Consider the following 6,023-nt stretch of genomic DNA (forward strand, 5'->3'; position numbering starts at 1 on the left):
ATCGTCATGTACTATATGACAGAACTTGTGACTTTTCATGTTAAAGAAATACTTATATTTCTATTGTTAATTTTGAGTGTTTGCTATGTTGGTATTTTACAAAGTCATTACCTCTGTGAGTATTACATTAAATGCTTGTTAGGTTGTATTTACTGGTACAGCAAAACTATTTTAAAGTTGAAGTTACAAATAGTATTGGTTCTAAAACTTAGAGCATATGGTTGGATTATTTGAGATCCCTCAGTTTTGCATGTCATGTCAGACTGAAATTCCCATTGGCTGCTTCCCAGGACATGGACAAGAAAGAGCTTGTCATTGCATTTGCTTTATGGGAAAGATCATTGCTGGCCCTGCTGCCTGGAGCTGCTGAATCAGAAGACACAGATGTGCAAGAATGTTCTCTCAGAATGGATGGGTGGCCTTTTATTTATTAACATAAACCATCCTTGCCCAGGGCATCCACGTGCATACATGACAAATGTACCAAGACTTATTAGAGTTGTTTTTTTGACAGAAATCGTGTACTTTCAAGAAATCACCAAGAGAAGGGGTTTCGGTGATTCAGGAAGGAACTGTAGGAGGGTAGTGTCAAGGTAGATATTGAAGTGCTGGGTGCCTCACAGCTTAAACAATGTGGGCACACATGCATTGTTCAGCCAGCACATTCTCATGTCCTGGAACTGATATCCATTTCACTCAGTGACCTGCCAGCCCCCTTCCACTGTGGCACTCACTGTTCCCTGTGTCCTGTCAGGTTGTCACCCAGGGTTCTTTGCTGTGAACAACTAAGACCCCTGTTTTTTCAATGCACTAAGCACATGCTTCTCTTGCTTACTGAATAAACCCACTCTGAAGCCAGACTCCTGCTTGGAGCCCAAGGACTGCAGGGGTCATGGTTCCACTGATGTGCTTGCTGTTGTATCGTTTCCCCTTTCAACTACCCTGCATGACTTCAAGTTCCTCCAAGGGGCCTGGACCGACCAGCCTTCACACCATCTTCTAGTGTTTTCCAAAAAGGGCAATACCAGGGGAAGTCTGGAGTCATCTGGAGGTGGGGGGGAGGTGCTGCAAAAGCAGATACCCACAGTTTATCCTGGATGATGAGCTGTGGTTAAAGCGTTACTTACCAGGGTAATCTGAGTAATTTGCTTTTTCCTAAAAAGGACAAAGTAAGCCAAATTCATTTGGGAACTTATATAACTAGTTGCTAAAATGAACACAATTGATATTCTCACACAGTTGTATAAGGATCTATGGAAAATTATAACTATTGCAGCATTATTTGAAGGAAAAGATTGGAAATAACCTAAATGTGCATTTACAGAAGTCCACTTAAAACATGATAGTGTGTCCAAGCAATAACAAATCCTGTCATAAAGAAAAGACTAATTTTAATTAATATGTAATTAACTCTAAGAGACATGGGACAAAACAAGGTTCAGGACATTATGTATACATGGGGGTATGCTCCAAAAAAAATGGAATTTTTACCTCAAAGCTATGTTTAAAAATTTTTTTTACAAAACAACCTTATCACCTTCAAAGTGCTTTCCATTACACTTAATACATTTGTCAAATATGTGATTCCATTCTTGGAAACATTTTTCAAACTCATCTGGATGACTGCCAGTTCCTCCTTGTTTTTTTCTTCACCTCTTCTATATCATCAAATTGCTGTCCTTTCAGAAAGTCAAGGGAAATAGAGGAAAGAGCTAGGAGGCAAAGGGCTTTTTTTATAGAGGTCTAGACAAAGACATGTACGTAGGCAAATATATATATGAGGATGGGGAAATAGATCTATGTGCCTATATTTATAGGTTTACTATTAAGGTGGTGGAAGGACATTGGGCCTCTACTCAAGTACTCCCTCAATGCATGAATACTTTACTCTGTTAAATTGGCATTCTATGATGCTCACCTTCCTGACACAACTGCTGAAGACAAAGTGGGTGAACAAGCAAATGTGGTGAAGAAAGCTGATGTTGCCCGGCTATCAAAGATATAGCATCTGGGGTCTTAAAGGCTTGAAGATAAACAAGTGGCCATCTAGCTCAGAAGCAACAAAGCCCACATGGAAGAACACACTAGCCTGTGTGATCACGTGGTTCCGAAGGGATCAGTTATGAGACATCAAGTACAAAAAATCATATCATTGGGTGCACACCTCCATGATACAATCGCTGAGGACAAACGGGTGCATAAGCAAATGTGGCAAAGAAAGCTGATATTGCCCGGCTATCAAAAGAGATAGCATCTGGGGTCTTAAAGGCTTGAAGGTAAACAAGCGGCCATCTAGCTCAGAAGCAACAAAGCCCACATGGAAGAAACACACCAGCCTGTGTGATCACGAGGTGTCGAAGGGATCAAGTATAAGGCATCATCAGAACAAAAAGAAATTTTACCCTAGTGAATGAAGGGGGAAGTACAGAGTGGAGAGCCAAAGCCCATTTGTCGGCCACTGGAGATCCCCTTACAGAGGGGCCTAGGGGAGGAGATGAGTCCGTCAGGGTCTGGTGTAGCACAGATGAAGAATACAGCTTTCCTCCAGGTCCTAAATGCTTCCTCCCCGCCAACTATCATGATCTGAATTCTACCTTGCAGGTCTGGATAGAGCAGAGGTTGTACACTGGTGCAGATAGGAGCTGGAGGCACAGGGAATCCAGGGCAGATGATACCTTCAGGACCAGGGGTGTGAGTGGCGATACTGGGAGGGTAGAGGGTGAGTGGGTTGGAAAGGGGGAACCGATTACAAGGATCCACATGTGACCTCCTCCCTGGGAGACGGACAACAGAAAGGGGGGTGAAGGGAGACGTCAGACGGGACAAGATATGACAAAATAATAATTTATAAATTATCAAGAGCTCATGAGGGAGGGGAGAGCGGGAGGGAGGGGGAGTGGAAAGAGGACCTGATGCAAAAGGCTTAAGTGGAGAGCAAATGTTTTGATAATGATGAGGGCAAAGAATGTACAGATGTGCTTTACACAATTGATGTATGTATGGATTGTGATGAGAGTTGTATGAGTCCCTAATAAAATGTTTTTTAAAAATTGCTGTCCTTTCATGTCCCTCTTCATTTGCAGAAATGAAAAGAAGTCACTCAGAGCAAGGTCAGGTGAGTCAGGTGTGTGAGGCAAGAGAAGCATGCTGGTTTTTGCCAAAAACTGGTGCACTGAGATGGCTGCATGAATAGGTGCATTGTTATGGTGGCACAAATCTGCCACAAATCAGCCCTTTTGTCACATATTGTTATGCTAACTTTTCAGAACATCTAAATAGAAAGCTTGATTAACGGTCTGACCTGGTGGAAAAAACTCCAAATGCACTATCCCTCTCACATCCAAAAACAAATGAACATCATCTTGATCTTTGATTTCACGTGATGAGTTTTGGAGAATGAGGTGATGATGGTATCTTCCACTGGCTTGATTGATATTTGCTTTTGTGGTTGTAAGAATAGTATCATGTCTTTTCACCAGTAATGACCTTCGGAGTGGGGGGGGGGGCGGGGGAGTCTGAGTCACTTGGGAACTCTGTTTTCAAAGCACAGCATGTTTCTACTCCATTCTCTTTTTCCTTGTCAGTCAGAACCCAAAGCACAAATTTCACAGAGACCCTTCTCATTCCAAAATCTTCTGTTAAAATTTGCTGAACCAAGCTCCAAGATAGTCCAGATAACTTCCCCATTTCTTCAAGGATCTGTCATCAGTCTCGAGCACATGCGCATGAATGTTGGTGATATTTTTATCCATTCGGGAAGTTGGCGATGTCCAGAACAAGGTTTGTCATCAATCAACATTTCACCTTTTTTTTAAATGAAAAAACCACTCATACACTTGCATTTTTACCATAGTGCTATCTTGGTAAGGTATGTTCAACATCACAACAGTTCCCGCGGCATTTTTCCTAAGGAGGAAACAAAATTTCACAGCCACATACTGTTCTTTCAAATCGGCCATGACAAACCATGGAGGTTTGAGCAAAACTGCTTTTGTAAAAAAAATTCACTGTGATCGGAGAGAACCTTCCCAGGTGATGCCACTGGGCACACTAACTCAGAGCAAGGTGCTCAATACTCACCTAGTGAGGGGAAAGGCGTACTATGAAAGCTCTGCCCAGCAGAGTTTTTTCCGGGTTTGAGGTGATACCCCCTGGTATATGCAACCAGTTGAATTAAAAAGTAAATGTATATGCTCCTACAGACATATGAAAATCATGAAGAGTCAGCAAGTTTGGTGAGGAAGAGGGTGGATAACAAGGATTCTCTGCCCAAGTATAGGGATCTGGCATTTCTCAGGAATCCGCAGGACATGCAGCAGCATGAATAAGACAAAGCAAACAGTGGCATGGGCCAGGATGCCTCACTCTATCTGCCCCATCCCTCATGAACTCCCTGGCCAGCTGTGTGGGGGCCAAACTAAGGGCATCAGCGGTAATGAGCTTTTCCATGGGCACTTGCCCTGGCATATGCTGTGCCCAGTGTGGAGAAGCCATTGAGGGGATGTCTGCAGTCACTGCAAAGGGGCCTGACCAGCCCTGAATCCATGGCAAAAACATGATGGGCAGGTGGGACAGCTGGATCCTGGATAACATAGCTCACTCTCCTGGTTATCATCCAATTGCTGTCTCCATCCTTTCTTCCAACTTGATTCCCTTTTAGCAGATGGTTGAGAATAGATGGTCAGCTGGGCTCTCTCCACACTGCCCCCAAGCCATACCACCTAATGACACCATGTGACTGGCCCCATGACTAGCCTCAAAGGCCACCAGGTCCAGCCTCTTTCAGCCTTGACTGGAGTTTGCTTCTGATCTTGGCCCTCAATATTCTCTCTGGCAACATACCCAGCTCCTTCCTCCTAAGAGCTAGATCAATAACTTGATTTTCTTCTGTTGACTTACAGACCCCATGCTCCCCCTTACACCGAAAACCACAGGGACCTGGTATAGGCATGAGTGTAGAGGCCAGCGGTCTGTCAGACTTAGCTGTCCCAGACAGGCCCACTGGATGCTGATGCTACTCCTGTCCCCTGTCGGGTATGGTGCCCAGGCCCCGTTGCTGGGCCTGTCATGAGGATGGCAGAGTGCCCTTTCACCCCTCCCCAGTCATGCTACCACTGAGCTGACCAACTTGCTGTTGTGAGCTTTCTCCCACCTGGTCGCTGGCCCCAGGGGACCGCACCCTGATGCCAAGCTGTGCCCTTTGCACACTCAGCCCTGCTCTGTGGCACTTAAAACATCTTGGTGATATACCTTCAGTGGTAAATGGACCTCTGCAGCTACCAGGGGTTGAGCAACCTGGCCCTGGCCCAGCCTTCCTGGAGAGTTTCCTAGGATGAGCAGGACTGCTGGTGCTGAGGCAGCCACTAAATGGACTGCTCGTGTTCGCTGTCCTGAAGCAGGACAGCAGCGTCACACACATCTTTGTTGTGGTCTGTCGGCTTGCTAGAGGTCAATGCCATGCTCAGAGGCACTACTGAAGCTGCAACTCACCACTCCTTCACCACACTGATGGGGGGGGGGGCACCTACTAGAGCATCTGCTCATCCCCAGCTCATCACCTTTGCCCCTGAATGGAGACCCTAAAGATGGGGTGCCACCATCAGAGCCATCTCCCAGGCGTCTCCTGCACGCAACAGCCCTGTCCCAAGTACCTTGTGAGAGCAGCTGGGAGGTTTGTGAGTGAAGGGGTAACTCCAGGGAGATGTAGAAAATGAGTTTGGTTAAAGGAGCCCCTAACTGACCCCCAAGTTGTCCCGGACAAACTATTCAGGGGAACACCACTATCTAGACCTGAGAAAAGATCATCTCTCTTCTGGAGAGGCTTTCTGACTCAGCCCACATTAGTGCAGCTGAACGAAGGGACCAGGGGGAGACGTGTGGCTTTCTGGCCCTGGGGTCAGCCCAGCAGACTCCATGTTCCCATGTCTGGTGCTAGCTGCTCCAGCCCATCAATAGTACACACATGGCTTCCCCATAGGGATACTCCCAACTCTCCCGAAGGAAGACGCGAAATGACATCCCCT

At 45.8% G+C, this 6,023-nt stretch overlaps 1 pseudogene; it reads left to right on the forward strand.

The window, feature by feature from the left end:
- The first annotated feature begins 4,184 nt into the window (after positions 1-4,184).
- Positions 4,185-4,559, forward strand: LOC142438662 (SLC35A4 upstream open reading frame protein-like; annotated as a pseudogene).
- Positions 4,560-6,023: the final 1,464 nt, after the last annotated feature.

The sequence above is a fragment of the Tenrec ecaudatus genome, chromosome 1 (assembly GCF_050624435.1).
Source record: "Tenrec ecaudatus isolate mTenEca1 chromosome 1, mTenEca1.hap1, whole genome shotgun sequence".
NCBI classification, from domain to species: domain Eukaryota; kingdom Metazoa; phylum Chordata; class Mammalia; order Afrosoricida; family Tenrecidae; genus Tenrec; species Tenrec ecaudatus.